Raw genomic sequence first — 12,649 nt, 5'->3', positions numbered from 1 at the left:
ATGAGCGCCCTGGAGCTATCAATGTGTGAATACGCTGAGCAACCTGACAAGAGTGTGGTCCGACCTGAGCTAGGTCTTAGTTTTGATTCACTGGGCGAGGCGTATGATTTCTACAACTTGTATTCTTGGGAAATTGGTTTTGGGATAAGATATGGAAAAGGCAGGCTGAAAGCTGAGAGAACCAAAAGCATGCAGGAGATAGTTTGTGGTTGTTCGGTGAGTGGCCTTTCAGTTTCAGATAAAAATGAAAAAAAGTGTACAAAGTGAATTTGGTTGTACATATCAAATTGCTGGAATGTTCTTTGACTAGCTCTGTTGTATGGTATGCAGGGGAAGCCAGACGAAACAGCAGGTCGTGCAGATGCGAGTGCCCGGCTTTGATCAGACTGTTACGTGCATCAGACAACAGTTGGTACATAACAGAGCACCGAGCGAGCCACAATCATTCGATGTCGCTTACAATGGGAGAGAAAGTGCACTGGCCATCTCATAAACACATAGACGTCTATACCAAAGATTTAATAAGGCAGTTGAGGGAGAACAACGTCAACCTTGGCAAGGTATACAGCATAATTGGGAGCTTCTTTGGTTCGGTTGAGAAGGTGCCTTTCACTAAAAGGACACTCAGGAACATTTGTGGGAAGATTAGTCGTGAGCAGGCTGAAGATGATGTACGGAAGGCACTACAGGTGTTTGCCGACATTCGGTCGAGTGACCCTGGATTCTCCTTTGTGGTGCTCGCCGAGAAAGATAGCAAGGTGAAGAATTTCATGTGGGCTAATGGGAGCAGCAGGATGCAGTACAAGTTCTTTGGCGACGTGGTCACATTCGACACCACATACAGTACAAATCTGGACGACATGCCATTCGGTCTATTTGTTGGAGTTAACAATCACTACTAGAGTATCATCGTGGCAGGAGTGTTGATGCGCGACGAGCAGGAAGAGAGCTTCGAATGGGTGTTTTCAGAATTCATTCGCATGATGGGCGGACCTGCACCAAAAACAATACTAACAGGTGAGTGATTTGAACACGAAAAATGTCCCTTGCTTGTACATATTTTATTGTAGATCCCTTCAAATTGCACTGGACGCAGTAATGAATTATGACATAAAAACATGCAAGGAAATAAGTCTTGAATTATGGTTCTGACTGAAACTGTTTTTTGTTTGCTCAGACCAATGCAGAGTAATGGAGGTTGCGATCAAGAAAATTTATCCAAACACTGTCCACCGTTGGTGCAAGTGGCATGTTCTTAAGAAGGTGAAGGAAACACTGGGGCCGCTTTACACGAAAAAGTGTGATTTCCAAGCTGAATTTCACAAAGTTGTTAACCACATGTTAACTGAGGAGGAATTTGAAACAGCCTGGGACGCGCTGCTTGATAAGTACAACTTGAGGGGGCATAACTATATGACCCAAATATATGAGACAAGACATAAATGGGCAAAACCATATTTCAGAGGTGTGTTTTGTGCAAAAATGACAAGTACGCAGAGGAGTGAGAGTGCAAACCACATGCTGAAGTCATACATGCCCCCCCGCAAGCCCGATGCATGTTTTTGTCTGGCAATACATGGGGCTTCAGTTTGACCGTGAGCGCGATGAAAGCTACGAGGAGAAGAGGACAATGATTGTAAATATGTTGCTCCCATTCAAGAAAATAGATTTCTGTTTTTTACTGATTTCTGCTCAAGAACTGATCTCGTTCATTTTAATACTTTCATTGTGTCGGGGAGGCGCTGTGCGGCGGACTAACCTTGCGATAGAGCGCCATGCCAGCAAAATATATACAAGGAATATGTTTGAGGAATTTGGCCGCCTCCTAATAGATGGAACTGCATACAATGTGACTGATGTAGAAAGGATGAGGAAATACATCACAACTCACAATAATGCAGCAAAGAGAGAGAAGTGGAGTAGAGTGGAGTACGAGGTGACAGTTAACGAAGACAAATCAATATTCACGTGCGAATGTGGTCAGTTTTGAGCACACAGCTTTGAGGGTAAGCTGCATAAGTGTATTGATGTACATAATTCAGTTTTTCAAAGGAAAAAAGGACATGTCTCACTAACATATGTTAAATATGAAAAAAATGTAGGTGATGGAGATTCTACCTCTTGATGAAATCCCTAAGTACCATATCCTGAAAAGGTGGACAAGAGATGCGAGGGATATACTACCGGATCACCTGGTTCAATACCAGAAAGACAAATCGCATAATTTGTCGTTCACGTACAGGCATGCAACATTATATTTTAAAGCCATGGAAGTTGTGTGAATGGGGGACGCAAGTGCTGCATGCTATGACTACATGCATTCTGGGCTGGACTCTCTGCTATAGGGTGGAGCGCCTCTGGCGGTCGCGCGGGATGGATTGGCATTCGAGGATCGTCTCATTGAAAATGGAAATGCCAGTGCAACTTGCAACGGGGATCCTGCTTTGGTTGATCAGGAGGCTGACCAATGCAACAGTGCTGCGAATTCTGTCGGCATGAATGAACTTCAGTGCCTCGCAGCACCAGAAAAGTGTAGAGGAACTGGCAGGCCGACAAGCAGCAGGGAGAAGGCACCGTACGAAGGGCTGAGTAAAAGAACCAGGTTCTGCAGCATTTGCCGCCGCGAGGGGCACAAGAGGACCACATGTCCAGAGCGAGGGGATGCTCCGAAGAAGCCGCGGAAACCAGGCAGATGCAAGAACTGCGGAATAGAAGGACACTGGCGGAACACATGCAAGAGGCCTCTTGGGTTTGCCGAGAGCTGAGCTGTGCAATTTTTGGTCGATGAATATGTATTTGTCTTTTTCATGAGGCCTGATTTGCAGTCCGTCCCGGATCAGGATTTGTATGTTGTTCCTATATGAGATATCATGGTCTTGCGTTCCTTGGGCAAGCAGAAAAAATTGTGGGATGTTGTGAGAACAATTTGATAGCTAGTCTGAGATGTACTGTCCATGTCTGTAACGATCTAGAGTTGTGTCCTAGAGCACGCAAAAGGATTTATGGTTTTCTGAAAAATTTGGTAGCTAGTCTGAATTTATGAACTGCTTTTTGAGATGATATCAACACGTAAACTTTAGTATTGTTACCATGTTTATTGTTGTTTCTGCACTATTTGATTCCTAAAAAATATATTCCTGCAGTCTCTGTATTTGAATCATACATAATTTTATATGGGAGGCCTTGGCATTTCGAAAGCTAAAAATAGATTTACAGTGGTTGCATCCTGTTGAGTTGCGTTTTGTATCCATGATCATGGTTACTGAATATGTTTGAGCGAAACAACTTTATTTGAGCAGTTTTTTTTGGCTGATGCTGACTGGGACTAGCAGCGTCGTCTGGATGTTGAGGCCTTTGTTTTTTCCCTTGATCAAGCATTTCTTCGTGGCATGTAAATGCGTCTGACGTAGCCACACTTGGACAACATGCGTCCATCGAAACGATGTGTGTGAAAACTCTTCTATGTCAGTCCGGTGAGATGTGTGTGAAATCTTGATTCAATATGAAAAACCTGACAAGATCGGATCAAAAAATACTTACATCATAACGGATGCATTTGTAGAAACGATGCCCAACCTGATTCCCACTCCTTGCGACGTCTGTCACTACCTCGTCGCCGCAGAGTGGATATGCCATCAGGGGTAGCAGCCAGTCCGCCGGGACGGGGAGAGAGGATGTAGACGAAGCGGACATGTCGCCGGAGATGGGGACGGAGTTGGGTATGAGTGAACAATGGAGAGACTGGGGAATGGGAGAGTGAATGAGAGCGTTGGGCAGATGGGCTGAGGGTAGGCCAATGAATTTATGTTTCCAGACGTGTTGACGCCGTCGTTGTGGAAACTTAAGTCATACGGCTTAGGGTGGCTCAGGTAAAGTGCCTAGCCATCTATCGTAGAGCTGTCCCGCAACGACATGAGCTCAGATAAGATGACGAGCCATCGGGCCTCTATCTGTCCGGCGGCAGTAGCCCAACGCTCCGTAGCAATAAATGCTGACAGTCTGCCGCGCCAGACAACGAAAATACGGCCGAAAATACCCAAAGACGCACAAATCCTGATGCAAAACCATCGGTGTGGATTGCGGAATCATCTGAGCCCGAGCTCAGAAGCAGATTTTCGGAGAAATGAGCGAATCTTGAGCCAACACTATCTCGCTCAATTTAACTCGATAGTTCAACATAATATAACTATATTGAATGATCCTCTTGTGTATTAAACCGAAATATGATAATTTATTACCATCTATGTTCCGTACGTGATTTGTCTTCATTTTATCTATTACTCCCTCCGTCCCATAATATAAAAACGTTTTTAATATAAGAACGTTTTTACACTACACTAATGTCAAAAACGTTTTTATATTATGGGACGGAGGGAGTAGTTAACATGGAAGGTTAATATCATTCAACTGATGGTTGGATGGTTAGGAGGGTGGTTGTACGCCGAACACTGGAATATCATTTCAGCGGGAGGCATCATTTCCATTGCAGCGAGGCGTCTGTGATGACTTCATCGACCTCAATATCTAGTGGTTCAGTCTCTCTGAGGTGCTCATAAGGATAGAGTGTGTGTTTGTTTATTGGGATGAGTCTCTATGAGTGTATGTAGGCGTCTACATATTTATTGTGTTCCTAATAAACATGGGAGGTTCATAGAGCAAATTTAGACCTTAATATGATACGTCCTCCGCCGTGTGCTAAATATTTTTTCATTTTTGCCAAAGTTTAACAGTACCTGCATTCTTGTATGTTTTATTATGTTGATGTGGCCTATCTATAGGAAAATGCCCTTAGATTATATAATTTTTATGGTCTTATTTAGCCTGAAACTAGCTCAAGATTAACTGGAAAACATTACAAGTTGTGTATGAGCAATTTTAGTATGAGCTTCACTAAGATATGAGCTTGCTCGAGGTTTAGTATGAGCCAACCTGAGCCAAGGCCAACTCGCTAGAATTCGGCTAGTTTGCAACCTGTTTATGTAGAGTACAAGACATGAATGCCAAGAAACCGCTTCCAGAGATAAGATAAGAATCATGATGGAGAGATTACAATTAATCATAAAAAAATCCTAATCTATCATAACCAATACCCTATGATTTACCTTTCGAACCCGAGATACTTGTTGAAACTACTTAAGAGTTGTAACTTTGGATTGCAACATCATCTATAAATGTGTTTTGCCAATGAACCAGCCTATCCAAATTCAAGTATTAGACTTTGCATGGACGCTTGCGCTTGCGTTTCCTAGATTATTTTAGGCTTTTTAATGATGTTCGTCAGTGGGAGATAACATCCCTGTCGACTATGAGACATTTGTAGTGACATCACCAATCTGATTTGTCATCTCAGTCTTGGTGGTGCTCATAGGATAGTAAGTATGTTTATAAGAATGAGTGTACACTCATATTTATGAACGTCTATGTCTATATTATGTTTTTTTCCAGATAGACATGTTCTACCACAATTTACTCTTTGGACTGATAGTGACAAGGTCGTACGCACCTTTTCTTCACTGAAGTGAGCTTAATTCACCGGTAGAAGTATATCAAGGGAGTCCTGCCGCCTACAGCGTACGCAACCAGTGGTTGGATGATTAGAGCACAGTAGTTCCCCTAGCTCACTAAAAAGTAAACCCTAGATTTGACGCTTTGGTATCTCACGATTGCGGATGAGCAGTGCTACGCAGCCGATGACTATGCGGCCGATGCATGGACGACACTAGCTAATAATCGTTAGATTAAATCCCTCCATACTTAAGGAACATCAGATCCCACCATCGTCCAACTATCATGCATAAAAGGTCGTGTGTGGAGCTATTCTGATTACGGATTATTCTTGCATTGCAGTGGGGGATGACGTTTTCGTTAATAGCGAGTTCTTTGTCAATCCAATTTTTTTCTTTTGCATCGCTCTTCATCAATCTTCCAGCTCCGCAACTTTGACCCAGTCTTCAATAGGCACAGTGTCATTGTGTGTTTGTAATGATGTGAGCGTGTGCCTTTTTGTTTCTAAGAAACGAGCTTGAGGCGACCTTTCAAATTAATCCAGTGTCGGGCTTCGTTCCCATCCCTCGCGTCGCCCGAGTTGAGCGACTCGGGGGAACCCTAGCCGTCGCCGGCTGGCCCCTCCACCTCCCGTCCACCCCTGCGTCGCCGTTGCCGGTGGGCCAGCCGGTGAAGCCGTGCCAGGCCCCGGGATGGTGGCGGCGGGGCCGTTTTTCTCTTCCCCATCGCCCCCTAACACTACTAGAAAAAATCTTATACACAGAGGATTAGCAGTAGCGTGGGTTAGAATCAGGCTCTACTGATACATAACAGTAGCGCTTTGTTACCGACCGCGCTACTGCTACAAATATAACAGTAGCGCGACAACACGAAAACTCTCTACTACTATTTTGGCCATCACCGTTGCCATCAAGCTAGGCATAGTAGCAGCGCTGCCTGGAAAACGCGCTGCTGATATGGGAGTATCCGTAGCACGTTTACCTTTACCGTGCTACTGGTAAGTCTAACTTACCTTCACCGCACGCAGCCCTCACTCTCCCCCTCCACACTCTCCATCTCATCTCACATGTGTTGGTGCCGCTACCGGCTCGTCACCGCCGCCGCATTGCTGCCCACTGCTGCCGCCGCTCGCTGTATGTCTGCCTCCCTCCCTCCGACCGTCCTCCGCCCTCCCTAGCTCCCTACTCCATCCCCTCCCTCCTCCCTCCCTTCCTCCTTCCTCCATCGATCCCCTCCCTCCTCCATCCCCCCTCCATCCCCCTCCCTCCCCCTCCTTCCCGCCCCCCTGCCTCCCCCTCCTCCCTCCCTCCTTCCTCCCCTCCTCCCTCCCTTCCTTCTCTCTTTGTTCTTGTAGAATGTGGGTAATTTAAATGTAGGTTTTAAAATGCAGACCTTGTAAAATGTAGGTTTTTTAATAAAATAATTTTTTAGGTCATTTGAGTAAATGTAGTTTTTTTTTACTATTTTAGGTGTTTTGAATAGAATAGGAAGTTTTAGGTCTTTTGATTAGAAATTTCAGTAATAGTAATTTTTAGTTGGTAGAATTTATAAAAATGTCCTGTACTTGTTACATTATGAACTTAGGGCATATTTTTAGGGTTTAGTAAAAAATTTAGTACTAGAAACTTTTAGGTATAGAACATTTTGAATAAAAATGTCCCATGTATAAGGTTAACTAGTTTAATTAGGTTAATTATCTAGGTTAACTAGGTTAACTAATTAGGTGATTTATAGTAAGTTCTTAATAGAACTAGTTTATTTATAGCAAGTGCTAAATAGAACTAGTTTATTTATACTAAGTGCTTAATAAAATTAGTTTATTTATAGTAAGTGCTTAATAGAATTAGTTTATTTATAGTAAGTGGTTAATATATTTTGTTTATGCAGTAATCAAGTTTGCCCCTGCCTCATCCCCGCAGTCGTTCCCATCGTCGACCCCTTAAGACCTCTAGGTGAGAATAGCCAATTGATAATGTGTTGTAAATGTTGGGGAACGTAGCAGAAATTCAAAATTTTCTACGCGTCACCAAGATCAATCTATGGAGTTTACTAGCAACGAGAGGGAAGGAGTGCATCTACATACCCTTCTAGATCGCGAGCGGAAGCGTTCAAGAGAATGGGGTTGATGGAGTCGTACTCGTCGTGATCCAAATCACCGATGATCCTAGCGCCGAACGGACGGCACCTCCGCGTTCAACACACGTACGGAGCAGCGACGTCTCCTCCTTCTTGATCCAGCAAGGGGGAGGAGAGGTTGATGGAGATCCAGCAGCACGACGGCGTGGTGGTGGAAGTAGCGGGATTCCAACAGGGCTTCGCCAAGCGCTGCGGGAGGAGGGAGATGTGTCACGGGAGGGAGAGGGGGGCGCCAGGGCTTAGGGTTTGCTGCCCTCCCTTCCCCCCACTATATATAGGGCCAAGGGAGAGGGGGGCGCAGCCTTGGCCCTTCCTCCAAGGAAGGGTGCGGCCAGGGAGGAGTCCATCCTCCCCAAGGCACCTAGGAGGTGCCTTCCCCCTTTAGGACTCTCCCTTTATCTTATCTCTTGGCGCATGGGCCTCTTGGGGCTGGTGCCCTTGGCCCATATAGGCCAAGGCGCACACCCCTACAGCCCATGTGCCCCCCCGGGGCTGGTGGACCCCCTTGGTGGACCCCGGACCCCTTTCGGCACTCCCGGTACAATACCAATAATGCGCGAAACCTTTCCGGTGACCAAAACAAGACTTCCCATATATAAATCTTTACCTCCGGACCATTCCGGAACTCCTCGTGACGTCCAGGATCTCATCCGGGACTCCGAACAACTTTCGGGTTACCGCATACTAATATCTCTACAACCCTAGCGTCACCGAACCTTAAGTGTGTAGACCCTACGGGTTCGGGAGACACGCAGACATGACCGAGACGACTCTCCGGTCAATAACCAACAGCGGGATCTGGATACCCATGTTGGCTCCCACATGCTCCTCGATGATCTCATCGGATGAACCACGATGTCGAGGATTCAATCAATCCCGTATACAATTCCCTTTGTCAATCGGTATAGTACTTGCCCGAGATTCGATCGTCGGTATCCCGATACCTTGTTCAATCTCATTACCGGCAAGTCTCTTTACTCGTTCCGTAACACATCATCCCGTGATCAACTCCTTGGTCACATCGTGCACATTATGATGATGTCCTATCGAGTGGGCCCAGAGATACCTCTCTGTTTACACGGAGTGACAAATCCCAGTCTCGATTCGTGCCAACCCAACAGACACTTTCGGAGATACCTGTAGTGCACCTTTATAGCCACCCAGTTACGTTGTGACGTTTGGTACACCCAAAGCATTCCTACGGTATCCGGGAGTTGCACAATCTCATGGTCTAAGGAAATGATACTTGACATTAGAAAAGCTCTTTAGCAAACGAACACACGATCTTGTGCTAAGGCTTAGGATTGGGTCTTGTCCATCACATCATTCTCCTAATGATGTGATCCCGTTATCAACGACATCCAATGTCCATGGTCAGGAAACCGTAACCATCTATTGATCAACGAGCTAGTCAACTAGAGGCTTACTAGGGACATGGTGTTGTCTATGTATCCACACATGTATCTGAGTTTCCTATCAATACAATTCTAGCATGGATAATAAACGATTATCATGAACAAGGAAATATAATAATAACCAATTTATTATTGCCTCTAGGGCATATTTCCAACAGTCTCCCACTTGCACTAGAGTCAATAATCTAGTTCACATCACCATGTGATTAACACTCACAGGTCACATCACCATGTGACCAACATCTAAAGAGTTTACTAGAGTCAACAATCTAGTTCACATCACTATGTGATTAACACTCAATGAGTTCTGGTTTGATCATGTTATGCTTGTGAGAGAGGTTATTAGTCAACGGGTCTGAACCTTTCAGATCCGTGTGTGCTTTACGAATATCTATGTCATCTTGTGGATGCTACCACGCGCTACTTGGAGCCATTTCAAATAAGTGCTCTACTATACGAATCCGGTCTACTACTCAGAGTCATCCGGTTTAGTGTCAAATTTCGCATCGACGTAACCCTTTACGACGAACTCCTTTTCACCTCCATAATCGAGAAAATTCCTTAGTCCACTAGATACTAAGGATAAGTTCGACCGCTGTCATGTGATCCATTCCCGGATCACTATTGTACCCCTTGACCAACTCATGGCAAGGCACACTTCATGTGCGGTACACAGCATAGCATACTGTAGAGCCTACGTCTAAAGCATAGGGGACGACCTTCGTCCTTTCTCTCTCTTCTGCTGTGGTCAGGTCTTGAGTCTTACTCAATACTCACACCTTGTAACACAGCCAAGAACTCCTTCTTTGCTGATCTATTTTGAACTCTTTCAAAATCATGTCAAGGTGTGCGTTCTTTGAAAGTATCATCAGGCGTCTTGATCTATCTCTATAGATCTTGATGCCCAATATGTAAGCAGCTTTATCCAGGTCTTCCTTTGAAAAACTCCTTTCAAACAACCCTTTATGCTTTCCAGAAATTCTACATCATTTCGGATCAACAATATGTCATTCACATATACTTATCAGAAATGTTGTAGAGCTCCCACTCACTTTATTGTAAATACAAGTTTCTAACAAACTTTGTATAAACCCAAAAACTTTGATCACTTCATCAAAGCGTATATTCTGACTCCGAGATGCTTGCTCTAGTCCATGGAAGGATCGCTGGAGCTAGCATACCTTTTAGCATCCTTAGGATCGACAAAACCTTTCTGATTGTATCACATACAACCTTTCCTTACGAAAACTGGTAAGGAAACTTGTTTTGACATCCATCTGCCAGATTTCATAAATGCAGCTAATGCTAAAATGATTCTGACGGACTTAAGCATCACTACGGATGAGAAAATCTCATCGTAGTCAACTCCTTGAACTTGTGAAAATACTCTTTGCCACAAGTCGAGCTTCATAGACGGTAACATTACCGTCCATGTCCGTCTTCTTCTTAAAGATCCATTTATCTCAATGGCTTGCCGATCATCGGGCAAGTTCACCAAAGTCCATGCTTTGTTCTGATACATGGATCCTATCTCAGATTTCATGCCTTCTAACCATTTGTCGGAATATGGGCCCACCATCGCTTCTCCATAGCTCGTAGGTTCAGTATTGTCTAACAACATGATATCTAAGATAGGATTACGTACCACTCAGGAGTAGTACATATCCTTGTCGACCTACGAGGTTTGGTAGTGACTTGATCCGAAGTTTCATGATCACTATCATAAGCTTCCACTTCAATTGGTGTAGGTGCCACAGGAACAACTTCATGTGCCCTGCTGCACACTAGTTCAAGTGACGGTTCAATAACCTTATCAAGTCTCCACCATCCTCCCACTCAATTCTTTCGAGAGAAACTTTTCCTCGAGAAAGGACTCGTTTCTAGAAGCAATTACTTTTGCTTCCAGATCTGAAATAGGAGGTATACCCAACTGTTTTGGGTATTCTATGAAGATGCATTTATCCGCTTTGGGTTCGAGCTTATCAGCCTGAAACTTTTTCACATAAGCATCGCAGCCCCAAACTTTTAAGAAACGACAGCTTAGGTTTCTCTAAACCATAGTTCATACGGTGTCGTCTCAACGGAATTGCGTGGTGCCCTATTTAAAGTGAATGCGGTTGTCTCTAATGCCTAAACCATAAACGATAGTTGTAATTCGATAAGAGACATCATGGTATGCACCATATCCAATAGGGTGCAGTTATGATGTTCGGACACACCATCACACTGTGGTGTTCCAGGCGGTATTAATTGTGAAACACTTTCCAATTTGTCTTAATTGTGTGCCAAACTCATAACTCAGATATCTCTATGATCATATCATAGATATTTTATCCTGTTGTCACGACGATCTTCAACTTCACTCTGAAATTACTTGAACCTTTCAATAATTCAGACTTGTGTTTCATCAAGTAAATACACTCAGCATCTACTCAAATCATCTGTGAAGTAAGAACATAACGATATCCACTGCATGCCTCAGCACTCATTGGACTGCATACATAAAAATGTATTACTTCCAACAAGTTGCTCTCTTGTTCCATCTTACTGAAAACGAGGCCTTTCAGTCATCTTGCCCATGTGGTATGATTTGCATGTCTCAAGTGATTCAAAATCAAGTGAGTCCAAACGATCCATCTGCATGGAGTTTCTTCATGCATATATACCAATAGACATGGTTCGCATGTCTCAATCTTTTCAAAATCGAGTGAGTCCAAAGATCCATCTACATGGAGCTTCTTCATGTGTTCTATACCAATATGACTCAAAAGGCAGTGCCACAAGTATGTGGTACTATCATTACTATTTTATATTTTTTTGGCACGAACATGTGTATCACCGCGATCGAGATTCATTTTTAGGTGCAAGACCATTGAAGGTATTATTCAAATAAACAGAGTAACCATTATTCTCCTTAAATGAATAACGGTATTGCGATAAACATAATCCAATCATGTTTATGCTCAACGCAACAAATAACAATTATTTAGGTTTAACACCAATCTCGATGGTAGAGGGAGAATGCGATGCTTGATCACATCAACCTTGGAAACACTTCCAACACATATCGTCATCTCACCTTTAGCTAGTCTCCGTTTATTCCGCAGCTTTTATTTCGAGTTACTAACACTTAGCAACTGAACCGGTATCTAATACCCTGGTGCTGCTAGGAGTACTAGTAAAGTACACATTCATATGATGTATATCCAATATACTTCTGTCGACCTTGCCTGCCTTCTCATCTACCAAGTATCTAGGGTAGTTCTGCTTCAGTGACCGTTCCCCTCATTACAGAAGCACTTAGTCTCGGGTTTGGGTTCAACCTTGGGATTCTTCACTAGAGCAGCAAATGATTTGCTGTTTCATGAAGTATCCCTTCTTCCCTTGCCCTTCTTGAAACTAGTGGTTTTACCAACCATCAACAATTGATGCTCCTTCTTGATTTCTACTTTCGCGGTGTCAAACATCGCGAGTTGCTCAAGGATCATCATGTCTATCCCTGATATGTTATAGTTCATCACGAAGCTCTAATAGCTTGGTGGCAGTGACTATGGAGAGCCATCACTATCTTATCTGGAAGATTAACTCCCACT

General features: G+C 43.8%; 1 pseudogene; it reads left to right on the top strand.

The window, feature by feature from the left end:
- Nucleotides 1-2,765, top strand: LOC123055854 (protein FAR1-RELATED SEQUENCE 5-like; annotated as a pseudogene).
- The last annotated feature ends 9,884 nt before the right edge of the window (nt 2,766-12,649 follow it).

The sequence above is a fragment of the Triticum aestivum genome, chromosome 2D (assembly GCF_018294505.1).
Source record: "Triticum aestivum cultivar Chinese Spring chromosome 2D, IWGSC CS RefSeq v2.1, whole genome shotgun sequence".
Lineage (NCBI taxonomy): Eukaryota > Viridiplantae > Streptophyta > Magnoliopsida > Poales > Poaceae > Triticum > Triticum aestivum.
Note: the sequence above shows the minus strand (reverse complement) of the source record. Positions and strands in the feature narration are given on the sequence as shown.